This window comes from Dipodomys ordii, unplaced genomic scaffold (assembly GCF_000151885.1).
Source record: "Dipodomys ordii isolate 6190 unplaced genomic scaffold, Dord_2.0 Scaffold25, whole genome shotgun sequence".
Lineage (NCBI taxonomy): Eukaryota > Metazoa > Chordata > Mammalia > Rodentia > Heteromyidae > Dipodomys > Dipodomys ordii.
Window position 1 is genome coordinate 3,674,865 of NW_012267241.1, and position 13,878 is coordinate 3,688,742.

Sequence of the window (13,878 nt, forward strand, 5' to 3'; positions counted from 1 at the left end):
ATGTAGAAGAGAAAATTGAGTTTATCTTAAGTAATATTTTCATATGCTGTAAGTAACAAAATATTTTTTCTATATTAGCATTGGTAGTTTAGAGATGCTTTACAGAATTTATAGTCTCATTTTCCACTAAGTTGTCCTGATAGATATTACCACGAAGACTTGTCTAACACTGAATATAGAGTTACCTTTTCCAAGAGTTCTTCCCATAGAATGAGTAGAGTGATCTTTCTCACCCAAAGAGTTGTAAAAAGAGGAAAACTGATTTTCAGCAGCTAACATTCTTCTTTACTTCCTCAGCTTTCAGAAGTGTCCTGTGAAAGGTACATTACCTTAGTCCTTGATAAATGACTCACATCAAGTTTTTAGAGTAATTCAGTCACCTTTCAAGCACATCTCAATCTGAAAGAAGATTTCAGAGAAAGCACTGCTTAGAACTAGAGGTTTGCAGATATTGCTTAGTTTATATTGTCACAGAAAAGGATTTCAAGATGAGGACTCAAATGTAAAACTTTGTTATAAAATGATAGCTGGAAATACAGAAGAGTGAAGAAATGAGCTAGGAAAGAAAAGACCAATAAGAGCTGTGTCTTCAAGCAAGTTGGCGCTATGGTCAGTGGAGCTTGGTTCATAGTGACAATTAGAAAACAGAACATGACCCTTAAAGTAATCCACCTCTAGAGGGAGAAGAAACTGGAATCTTCATTACAATCTGAACAGAAGTGAGGGATACAGGGGCAATTTGGACATGCTCAGTTGCAATCAAAGCAGGCTTCAAAAGCCAGATGAAGTACTCAGGTAGATGCCCCAGGGCCAAGAAGGCAGAATTTTGGAAGTCTTACTTGAAGAATACCGCTTTGCAGATGTGAGTGGGAAATTAATGTTACCTGCAAGGTCTTGTTGATTATTGATTTATTTATAAGTAAGCTAAAACCTTATTAATGAGTAAGAAGATTTAAAATGTGATTTCAATCTCATGGATTTACATTTTAGGAAGGGATGAAATTGAATTGCATGGCTTGTCATAAATGCAAGGGCCTCATAGGAGTGAAAAATTTTAAAGTATACACAGAATCTTGATGAGATTAATGTTCGCAAAGATTTTAAGAATTTCTATTAAAACCACAGCACAATCTGGTTTAAAAGTCTAAAAAACAAACAAACATGATTTTCTAAACGAATGCAAACTTCAATTCAAATCCTCTTTGAACAAGGGAAATTCGAAACAAAGTTTTGACTGAACAATTCAAAGCAAATTGTGACTGGACTTATAAAGAGATTTTATTTCATTATAGAGGACAGCAGCCATTTAAGTGGTCACCAAACAGCAGTTTGATGGAATTTCGCTGCTTTACTTTTTTTTTCCAGCTGATAATGCAGCTTTTTAAGCAATGATTTCTGCCCAGGTTGCAGCTTTCTAAAACTCCTTGCTGGCTCCTTAATGATATACGAAGGACTCTGTGTCTGATTTGATCAATCCTGTGAAACAGGATGCCATTACTTGGCAACCCAGGTTTTAGAATGCCTGAGGCTAAAGGGATCTTTTCAGTGGGCTTACTAAATATATTCTAAATTCTATTGTATTGCACTTCCTTTCCAATAGCTTCTTGGGATTTCAAATCAGACTGAGGAAGCAAGAAGGAGTTGATTGAAAGAAATGGTAGAATTTCTCAAAGCTTTAAAGAAGGCTTTTTGAGTTTCTGAACATCTGCATCATTATACTAGTTTAAACTTTTCTATCTACAGAATAAAAAAAATCCATACTGCGTGACTTGCAAAATTCATATAATTGGACTTTCAAAATAATTATGTAAGTTTTTTGTACCTTTTTAATTGTAAAAATACTGTACAGAGGGGTTACAGTTACATGAGCAAGGTAATGAGTACATTTCTTTTTTTTTTTTTTTTGGCGTCCGGTCATGGGGCCTGAACTCTGGGCCTGCGCGCTGTCCCTCAGCTCTTCAGCTCAAGGCTAGCGCTCTACCACTTGAGCCACAGTGCCACTTCCGGCTTTTTTCTTTTGGTTTATGTGGTGCTGAGGAATCGAACCCAGGGCCTCTGGCATGCAAGGCAAGTGCTCTACCACTGAGCCACCTTCCCAGCCCATGAGTACATTTCTTATCGAGCATTGTTTCCTCTTCCTTTGTTTTTCCCCTACCATCCCTTCCCTCCCACCTCCACAACTACCCCGACCACCAAAACTGTAAAGTTTGTTTTCAACATAGTGTCTTGGATATTTAATTGTTACAATGGGTCAAGCTGTATCCCAATTTAAGCATTTTGTTTTTTCCCTTCCCCCCAAATTAGAGAAGTGTATATACAAGAAGCAGGGCACTGACATCAAATACAGTGAAAACAGGGGCTTTACTGTAGGGGAGGAACATACAAAGAAACAAAAAAAATTACATGGTACATTATAAATACATTAGAAACAATAGCAAGAAAGAAAAAAATCTCTCTGTCCCTATCTTGGGGTTCATTTCACTTAACATCATCTTATATGGTCATATGTATATAGCTTTTGACCTTTTTCTTGTCCTACACATGTACTAGTTATTGCAAGTAAAAGAAAGCATGGGACTTATGTTTCTTGGGCCTGGCTTACTTCACTTCATATAATTTTTCCAAGTCTTTCCATTTCCTAACAAATGGGGTGACATCATTCTTTCTGATGGAGGCATAGAATTCCATTATATATACATATACCACATTTTCTTTATCTATTCATCCACTGAGGGACATCTGGATTGGTTCCATATCTTAGCTATGGTAAATAATGCTGCAATGAACATGTATGTTCTGGTAGCTTTAGTATGGGCTTGTTTGTGATTGTTTGGGTAAATGCCCAAAAGTGGGATTGCTGGGTCATAGGGGAGCTCTATGTGGAGTCTTTTGAGGAACCTCCATACTGCTTTCCAAAGTGGTTGAACAAGTTTACATTCTCACTGACAATGCTGTAAGGTTCCCTTTTGGCCAGTATCTGTTGTTGTTAGATTTCTTGATAATGGTCATTCTAACTGGGGTGAGTTGGATTGCATGAAGCTGCAGAGCTTCTTCATGGCAAAAAAAACATATCTAGCAAGATCAATAGAAAGCCCATGGATTGGGAGAAGATCTTCACAAGCCATACAATGGACAAGGGTCTCATATCTAAAATATACTTGGAACTCAAAAAATTAAAACCTCCAACAACAAATCCTCAGAGAAACAACTGCCCAATAAGTGGGCTAAAGACTTAAAGAGAAACTTCTCTGACGAGGAAATAAGAATGGCCAATGGACACATGAAGAAATGATCAACCACTCTAGCCATAAAAGAAATGCAAATTATCTAAGTTTTTAATCATCAAAATATTCATCATCAGGGAAAGCAAAGGAAGGGGCAACATTATCTAAATTTTTTTAAATGTACTCATTTCCGTACTTATGAAACGGTATACCCTCTTACAATACAATAATAATAACTATATTTAAAATCTGGGCACTGGTGGTTCACTCCTGTAATTCTAGCTACTCAGGAGGCTAAGATCTGAGTATCACAGTTCTAAGACAGTCTGGGCAGGAAAATCCATGAGACTCTTACATCATGGCGCTGTGGCTCAAGTGGTAGAGAGCAAAAGAAGCCTAGGGACAGCACCCAGGCCCAGAGTTCAAACCTCTGGACCAGGAATAAAAATTATATTTGATCTTTGGGAACCAGTAGTTAATCCTATAATCTTAACTACTCAGGAGGCTGAGATCTAAGGAATGTGGTTCTAAGTCAGCTCAGACAGGAAAATCCATGGGAGTCTTACTTCAATAAACCTCCAAAAAGCTGAAAATAGAGCTATGGCTCAAGTGGTAGAGTGTTAGACTCAAGTGTGCAGGCCCTGAGTTCAAACCATAGGACACACACACACACACACACACACACACAAATGTGATCAAGCATCTCACTTTTTTCATTTTTAGGCTTTTTATTAAGAAATTCTTCTTAGTTCATGAAGAATTCATTTTTGAAAATAGAGTAAAGGTGAATTTAATTTTAAGTGAAGTTATTATGAATGAAACAAATTATTGCCTGAAGAAAAAACAGTAATATTAAATCCAAAATTGTGGATCAATAAGAGCACCATAATACTATGGTATGTAGGAGCTTTCCATCTTCTGAATAATTGACATTACTGCCTCCTCTTTAATGCTAAAGCCCTTAACATGTCCATGATTTAGCGAATGTTCCATAGAAAGCTTCTCACATTTTATAACTATGACTAAATCGTGCCCTGTTGCCTTAGAAGTGTACACATTCCTACATGTATCTATGCCAGTGTTATACAGTTAGGTTATGTAGCAAATGTATTCAATTTGTTCTAATTCTCTGTACTCAGAGTTTCTACATCTGTTTTTCTCTGCCTTTTTGCTGGGGATTGAAGCAAGTGACTCTTACAAACTAAGCATGTGCTCTACACTGAGCTACACCCCAGTTCTTCTGCTCTTGTTTTATATCAAAACTTACAAAACCAGATTGGATATTTTTGAGTAAGCCTTTTAGATTGAAACAAAGCAATCATGAATAACCCAAAGATGTAATGAGCATTGGTTACTCAGACAGACTGTGCTTAGGAAAGAAGAAAAAGGGCAAGAAGGAGAAGAGAAAAAGAAATCAACTACAGAATCACTGTGCCGGGTGCTTTGTCTATATTACATGATCATCCTGTTCATCTTATGTGGTGGTTCTGTTATTCTTGATTTTTAGAAAAGAAAAGTACTAAGGTTCAAAACTAGAAAGCACTTGAGTTTTTTCATCCACAAAGTAACGTGTTGCAAACCCATGTCTTCATAATGCATCAGACTATCGTCTTTATACACATCTGCCTTTCCTTTATATTACATATTTTTTCCAAAGAGAAACCAGATTATTTTCGTGCAAAAAAAAATCTGATTGCAAAAAAGACTAATCAGGGGCTGAGAAGGTGGCTCAGTGGTAGAGTGCTTGTCTTGCATGTATGAGGACCTGGGTTCGATTCCTCAGCACCACATAAGCAAAAAGAAAAAAGCCGGAAGAGGTGCTGTGGTAGAGCGCTAGCCTTAAGCTGAAGAACTGAGGAGCTGAGGGACAGCACCCAGGCCCAGAGTTCAGGCCCCACAACCAGACCCCCCCCAAAAAAAAGACCAATCATAACAGCTTTATAGAGGTATATTAAAGCACAATAAGACACACATATCTACAATATACCATTCAATAAATTTTAAGCTATGTAAAATTACCTTTACAATCAAATTTGGGGGACCCTCAAAATTTTCATAGAATCATTTGAAATTATTTGCATGGTTCCTTCCTGTACTTACAAGAATCACTACTTTCTTTTTTTATTATCACATTTTGTTTTCATTTTTAGGATTTAACATAAAGAAGAGAAAAGCATGAGCACACCTGAAGAACAGAACTTAAGAACTAAGGAAACATATGAAGAGAGGTGGACTTTCTCAGCCATATTGTTCAGAGCAGATAATGGTATGTAAAGGCTTGCCTTGTTAGAGACAGTGTGATCCAGTGAAAATAGTATTCCAAATATGAATAGTATGGCCAATTTCTACACCCTTTCTATGGACCCACTGAAACTTGAAAACATAAAGGAGTAATGTATTTATTTTTTAAAAAAACAGTTCAGGTGGAAAATAAAAGCATAAAATAGTTCAAATTATCTGTCTCTGGGTTTTTCTAAACCTTGACTTTCTCTGAAAACAAATCCTAACATAGTGACATGTGAAGGCACCACCCTGGAAAAGTTGTTTTCCTTCTTGAAAACCTGATTAAGTCAGTATTTTTTAAAATAGATTTTACTGTCTTTCAGTAATTAGACGGAGGAGTTGGTATTCACTGAAGCATAATCTATGAATACAACGCATCCTGACAAATGTTACCCCTTACAACAGTCTCACCCACCCCTCCCAACAGACCCCTTCCCTTACTTATCTTCATTTTAGGCTATGCATGAATTTTTTGAAGAGGGTTGAAGATATTGAAGTGATGGCCCAGATCAAGATGCGCTGTACACATAACCTGCTTTGTTCAACGGACTATTTGTTTATTAGTATCTTCCTCTGTATTTAGTCTTGGACTGAATAGTGTGTCTCCTCCTTGTCTGGATACACATTTTCTAATGTAATTTCTCATGATATCCTCTACGATTTGCATACAGGCAAAAGATATTTTCATCCCGAAACACTTTTCTATGGTGATCCATCCAGGAAACAATATGGATGTTGTTAGAATTAAGTTTTTTGTTGTTGTGTTTGTTTGGTCACAGAATAATTTGTGTGTGATTTGTTTTAAACCAGTATGCTATGCTATCATCCTTTTTATAGCTCCATATCAGGTTTATGTGTAATTCAATCAATATCTTGGGGCACACTGTTTGATGATTACAATAAAAAAAGATCTATTTTGTTGGTCTTTGTGAAGGTACTTTTATTATCACACGTCACTCAGTTACAAGAGTTTATGAGACCATTTACACCCAATGGACACTTTAAACATGCAGGTTTTATGACAACTAAACTCCAAGATAAATGAAAACATTTAAAAAACATATTAGGACCCTTTCCTTGGTCTTTGACTGATATGAATCAAAGCAATAAAAAGTTTTCTTCTGCCTGTTATAAATCACTAGAGAAATAGCACTGAGCTAGGATGTTCTATGTAGCTAATGGCCCAGCCTTACTCACTGCCTGAAATACCCCTAATGCTAAGAATTAAAATTATTTTTTTAGTCAATGGACATATATTTTAGGTTAATTAAACAGATATTTATTTGGTTAAGTATTTTCCACAAGATTGAGTCTAAATGTGTGCAATAGGTTTTGTTCTCTCTTCCCAAATTGTATCCCCCAAAGTATTATATTTTGAGTCATATTATTTTTACTTTCAGACATCAGTTAAGATGCAAGTCCCTACAAGGAGAGAGAAATTTGAATATGAATTGTGTAGCAGATTGTACTATTTCATCAGAATTAAATTTCATGCTGTGGGAATTGTAAAGGGAATATATATATATATATATATATATATATATATATACACACACACACACATGTATATGCTCATGGGATAAAGAATTGTAAGCTATACAAACTATTTTCAAATGGTTCAGCAAGAAGATAGTAATTATTGTAATAATTACAATAATACTGTAAATGTTTTAATATAATAGAAAGAGACAGCAAATGTGGCAAAATATTAACAATAGCTTGTGGTTAAGTGAAAAGCCTGTAGGAGCACAGTGTAGCATACTTATATTTTTCCTATGAAAGCATACTTGAGCTTGATTAAGGATCTGTCTAATCAAAGAAGCATCACACAAAATGGAAGCTACATGGTACCTAGAGAGAAAGTTGTCCTTGAATGTCCCTTTGCTGTTTGTTTCCTTCTGTCATGCCCTTGATTACTTGGGTTTTCTCCAGCAGCTGTCAACTTCTAACACATTCTTCAGAATCCCTAAATCTCTTTCAATCATTGCCTGAAATGGTCATCTAAACTAATAACATTCTATCATCTAACCTGTTAACCACATCTATCTATCGTACCTTGCTATTCCAGAGCAAAATGTGTCTCCACTCACTCTACTCTACTCTTCTACACTACTTTACTCTACACTCTATTCACTCTACTTCCCCTGCCACCAAACTAAGAGGTTCCATTCCCTTCGCTACAGCCTTATTTGAACAATGATGGTGAGCTTTTCCATGACAACAGATCAAGCCTTTACCCTCCAGCTCCTTCCTGGTTCTTTTCTTGATGCCTCCATCCTGATGAATGTGATATATGTGATCCTCTTTCATAACTTCTAAAGTATAACTAAGTTTTAGTAATAACCTAAAAAAACTAAAGGATTAAGAGCTGAATTCCTATTACAATTAGATCTCACGTTCTTAATTAGAATGGAAATCTACAAAGTTACCTTTGTAGATCTATGATCATGACAATATCTCTAAAAGGAGATTCATTATAATGGCCTAGTCATAGAAGCCATGTGGTAATTACTTAGAAAGTGAGTTCAAAGCACAGCAAAGGAAAAACACAGACAAAACTGCAGTGATTGAAAGGCAGTCAGTAGCTGCCATGCAGGAGAAGGGGTGGTGGACATTGAATCAGGGAAGGGGAACATTTTAGCATGATGAAAATTTCTCATTTGATAGTAGGTGTATTAACTGGCCATATACATTTGTCAAAACCCAATGGATCATATTTTCAAAACACTGGTCAATTTTGTTGTTTTTGTTTTGCTTTCTTTTTGTCTTGTCTGTTCACTTATCTGTCTTTGGGAGGGTAAAGGAGAGCACAGAACTGGAGGAACAAAGGGTGAACAAATGCAGCAGTGGGACTCACTAGATGCTATGTTGAAAAAGAACTGTAAAACTTGTGGATAGGGATGAGAGAGGAAAGCTGAAAGAGCAGTAGAAAGGGTGACATTCTCCTAAAACAAATGTACTCATTACCTGACTTATGACACTGTACCTGCTCTGTACATCACCTTTATAATAATAATAAAAATAAATAAAATAGGTTAATTTGACCGTTGTTAAAGTATAGCTCAACACAGCTAATAGTAGACATTTCTTCAGGTTTCTCAGTAGTAGCATGATTGGAAAGGCAAGTGATTACTACCTACCTGTGAGCAAGAGACACAGCAGGTGCTGTTTATGGGGGAGAATAATTAGTGCATACTTTTTCCTGCCCCACTCTTGAGAACCAAAGTCCCATTGCATTGTATAGCAGTTGCTCTGAAATTGACAAGCATGAGAAACATCCAGTCCTTGGACCACATAAGGTCTTCCAAATTCTTTGGTACAAGTATGTTTCTTGTATGTTTCTCATCTTCCTGCACTGCTAATTTTGTAACCCATGAATGATGCCATAAACATCAAATGGTCATTAGCAGAAACAAGGTTCCCCACCCCTAAGAGCTACTATTCCACACTGAGGTCTTAGTGCATTGTGTGTCATAATGAAATTATTTGAATATACTCTTATTCAGATTACACTCAAGGCATTACAGGCTTTCTTTCTGAAGAGTCAAAAGGATACACACACAAATACATGCACATACACACACACATGCATGCACCTACAAACTTCTTATTTGTTACCAGATACTATCTCACCTATAGTGGATTTTAAATGACCAATAAAACAGCAGTAGAATAATGCCCCTCACAATTTTTTTTTCCTTCTTTTTCTCCAGAAGCATGGGAAGACAACAACAACAACAACAACAAAAGTATCTGATTGCATCCAGGGTCGTTTTTTTTCCCCCTCTTCTTCTTCTTTTGTTAGGCTCAAATAACAAACCAAGGAAACTTTAAATCCTGGAAGGCCATCTGTCAGCATGTAGTTCCTTAGAGACCAAGAGAATGCTTTCATTTAGCTGAAGGCTGCTGCAGGCATCCACACACCCGCCTGGGAAAATTCATCCTTTTTTTCAAGTGTGGAAATGAGTGCTAAGGGGAGTCGGAGCCCTACTTACATGCCCCATTTCAGAGCCGTCAGCCCCCGCTGCGGGGACCAAATAAGACAGTGAAGGCCTGGGGAATTGAGGAATTCAGTTTCTGTCTGACAACCTGAGAAATCCCAGGCCACACCACGGAAAAGGAACTGCTTCGGTCGCTGTCACCGGCTTAGAAAACTCATCAATGGCAGGAACCTCATCGGGGCTTCAAAGGAGTCATTGCTGGACCCTCCCTAGATTGGAGCTTTCAGAAAACAACAAATGAGCAAATTCTACGCTCAAAGGTGTTGCTAACAAATAGCTGCAAGCAAAGCAGCTTTCTTCGTCTTCCCTGAGTATCCCTTTCAACTGACCCATCCAGCATATCTGTTCCTCTGCTTAGTTCTGTCCTTCAGCCCACACTCCAATGCTCCGGCCCTTCTCCATTCACCTATCAAAAACACTAAGAACACTAAAAACCAGGCCCCAAGTGGTTGTTACTGAACTTTGGATAGACCAAAGACCCTTAATTAGTGCCTAGGTTTGCAAATAGTAATTTACTGATGTAAAGGGCACTCAAGTCCAAGGTGGGGAGGGAGGAGGCAGAAATTCAGGTTTTCCTTCAGCAATTCAATGAAAGTTAGAGTGTACAGGAGAAAGTGAAGCAAAGAAACACAGCTAGCTATTCTAAGATACAAAGGCAAGCTGGTCTGTCAGGTCTACACACAAACTAAACCTGCACATCCAGGCCCTTTTCTTTAAAAAAAAAAACAAAAAAATCATTGTAAAAGTGATGTACAGAGGGGACACAGTTACACAGGAAGGTCATGGTGCATTTCTTTTTGAACAGGATTAGCCCTCCCTCTTTTCATCCATCCTCCACACACACACTCCCCTCCACTTCAAGTTGTAAAGTTGTTTTCCAACATGTCTGGTGAGTATTGCTGTTTCATTGCTTCACTCTTTGTCTCACAGATTCTGTGATTCCCTTCCCTTCCCCAATTCCCCAAATCAGATAGACTTACATACAAGACAAAGGGTACCAAAAATTAGGAACCGTAACAACAGGGAATAAGCTAAAGGAACAAAAACAGGAAGAAAGAAAGAAGGAGAAAGAAAGAAAGGAAGGAAGGAAGAGAAAGAAAGAGGAAGGAATAAAAAGAGAAATAACTGAAAACATCACAAAAAAGACAAAAATCTCTTCTTTCCATTTCTTGTAGTTCATTTTGATAAGTATCATTTTATACAGTCATTCGCATATAGCTTTTGAGCTATTGTGATCTTCTGTTAAGAATATCACAGATGTATTGTAGCTCTTACAAATGAAGGAAACCATGCAGCCTATGTTTCTTTAGGTCTGGCCTGCTTCATTTAATATACATTTTTCCCACTCTTTCCATTTCCTTATGAATGGGGCAATGTCATACCTTCTAATGGAAGCATAGAATTCCACTGTGTATATATAACACATTTTCTTGATTAGTTCATCCAGATCCACCTAGAACACAGCAGCTTCTGGCTACCCCAGAGCATTATCTACATCAAGATTTGAAGGTGAGGCTGAAGATGTGGTTCAAATGTAGACCCCTTGCTTTACACAGTGGAGGCTCTGGGTTCGATCCCAAGCATAAAAGGAGGGTAGAGATCGAGGGTTAAGCCTCTGGCTTCTGAGCCCCAGCTGGATGCCTGGGCAGAAAGAGGGACCACAGACTTGTGGGAGCTAAAAGGGTTAGGATTTCCATAGTAGCAGAAAAATGTGACTAAAATGGAGATTTTGTAGTTGAATGCTCTTACTAAATGAAAGCCATGATACCAACTCTACTTCTGCAGAAGAGGTGAAGAATCTTAAGCTATTTGAATTCCTCCTTGTCTAGTGCTGGCTGGAGTCCTACTGATTTTCATTTTTGTCCTTTTTTTTTTATTGTGAAAATACTGTACAGAGAAGTTACAATTACATGGGCAAGATAGTGAGTACATTTCTTATCAAGCATTGTAGCCTCCTCCTTTGTTTACCCTTCACATCCCTTCCCAGCTTCCCCCCACCTCCCCACCCAATCCTCCCTATCCCCCCACCAAACTTGTAAAGTTCATTTTCAACATGACAACTTGTACTTCTCATTGTTGCAACGGGTCCACCTGTTTGTCCTTCATTTTTAAATCATCTCCATTTTCAACATCTCTATTATAAGCTAGTGCCATCTAATGGACACCATGTTAGCCCATCTTAGACCCCATCCTTTCCTGTAGTCAGAGTGTGTAACAGTGATCAGGGATGCATGTTCATGTGGTTTTTTTTTTTTTTCTTCTATCACTTTTGATGAACAACCATGGGTTCCTTGATTCTGAAATATCAATTCCAAATTTCTTGGCTAGGTTTTCAGTATTCCTTGTCCTTGGCAGTACATCTTAAAAAGAAAAATCTTTAACCAGTTGTGCAAAGGAGCTGCCATTTAACAAAGCAGTTTATGACTACAATCCATCTTGGTCAGTGTCACCCCTTTCAACACAAAGTTCCATCTGGACTCTACTTTGAGGAATCAACGCTGATCATAATTTATTAGTAGTAGTATAAAGGTGGTGTGAAGAGGGGTTAAAGTTACCTAAGTCAGGTAATGAGTACATTTCTTTTCACCTCTTCCCTGGTTTTCTCCCAGTTTTTCCCTCCTGGTCCCCCCACCAGGAGGTGTAGAGTTCATTTTCAACATAGTGTCTAGTGTCTGTCACTGCTGCATTTGTTCACTTGTGTCTCACCATTTCTATGATGCCCCTTGGCCTCCCCCAAACAGATACATTTACATGCCAGACAATAGGTACAGAAATCAACAAAGGAAAAAAATAAACAAACAAAAGCAACATAACAGAAAACCTCATTTCCATTTCTTGGAGTTCATTTCAATATAGAACTTGTATCTTAACTTCTTCAACTAATCTCTTTTAGTCTCTGCTACAAAACTATACCAGTTTTTTAATAGTTCAGAACAAGGCTTCGTTTACTGAAGAAAGGTCTCTGTGATGTAAACTCTCACTGTCTCTTTCTCTTTCTGGTTTGTGATCCACACCTTACCAACTGGGACTTGCTTGTTTGATAGTTATTTCCCATCTGTGTTTCTAGCCCTGGAGATATTAGTGTATTCCCAAACATCCAACTTTCCAACTGATTTCTGAGCCAAAATACTTTGAAAATAATTGATTTCAGCCACTCCTTTATATCTGAAGAAAATGTTACCTAATCCACTCATAGCTGTGCTCAACATTCAATAATCACCCAATGAAATATCCCTATTCCCCGTGTGACTTGACATTTTCCCCCAGGAAAACTTTCTTTTATCTTCCTAGCTGATATGTCACAGCTTTGACTAATAGAGTTCACCTAGAATCTCCCTTTAAACCATATTTAAACTTCCACCCTTCCAGCAAAGACTCCAGGCTGGATATCATTGACCTAGTCAGCTTTGCTAATTTTTAACCAATTTTTGATTTACTAAATGCCACCATTTCACTGGAGGACAGTGGGAAAGACACAAGTACCTGCTGACCTTCTGATTATAGAAGATAACCAGTCAGCTTTTCACATTCAGATAGCTACAGAGATAGACTGCAAGAGGTCTTTCCTAGGGTTAGAGGGCCCCACACGGCAGGTGGACAAATGTGAATTAATACAAGGAACGACTTTTATAACCTTCAAAAGTGATGGGCTTTTCTGAAAACCTGACTGCCATTCTGAGGAGACTTTTATTCTCTGAAGAAGTGGAATGTACGATGTACAATAAAAGAATTTGCTCTTCTTGAGAGCAACTGGTGGCTTTTATCACTACTGCAGCTGCTGTAGAGAGCACACACCACTTGGGTAACACTGGTCTTAAACTTGCTTCCTTTCTTCCTTTCTTCTTAGTCTTCCTCCTGTGTGCATGCTTTCCCCAAAACTCCTGCCTGGTTCCTTCAAGGCCATCTTCCTTATACATCACCCTACCCTCTTGTCCTTACCCTTAAACCCATGGAAAAGTTTGCCTAGTCCAGCATGACATTCACATTATTAAGGAGAAAACACCAATTACTCCATGAGGGATATTTACAGTCAAATTACTGAAAGCCAGTTTGGCTTGAGAGGGTTCTCTGAACACAAATTACATTATGCACTGTCTGGGTGGTAAAATAGCTGAGAACACAGTGAAGAATTGGGCAGCAATGCTTGATAAGAAATGTACGCATTAATCTGCCCATGTGATTTTAACCCCTCTGTACAGTGTGTTCACAAAAATAAAAATAATAAATAAATAAAAAGAATTGGGCAGCATCAGACATGTCACTGTGCAAAATGGAACAGCATTATACTATGCAGAGAGGCTGCTAGAGAGGAAGAGGAGTGACCAGTAATGGGCAGGGCAAGTGGCCAGTCTTAGCTATGCTGAGGGAAA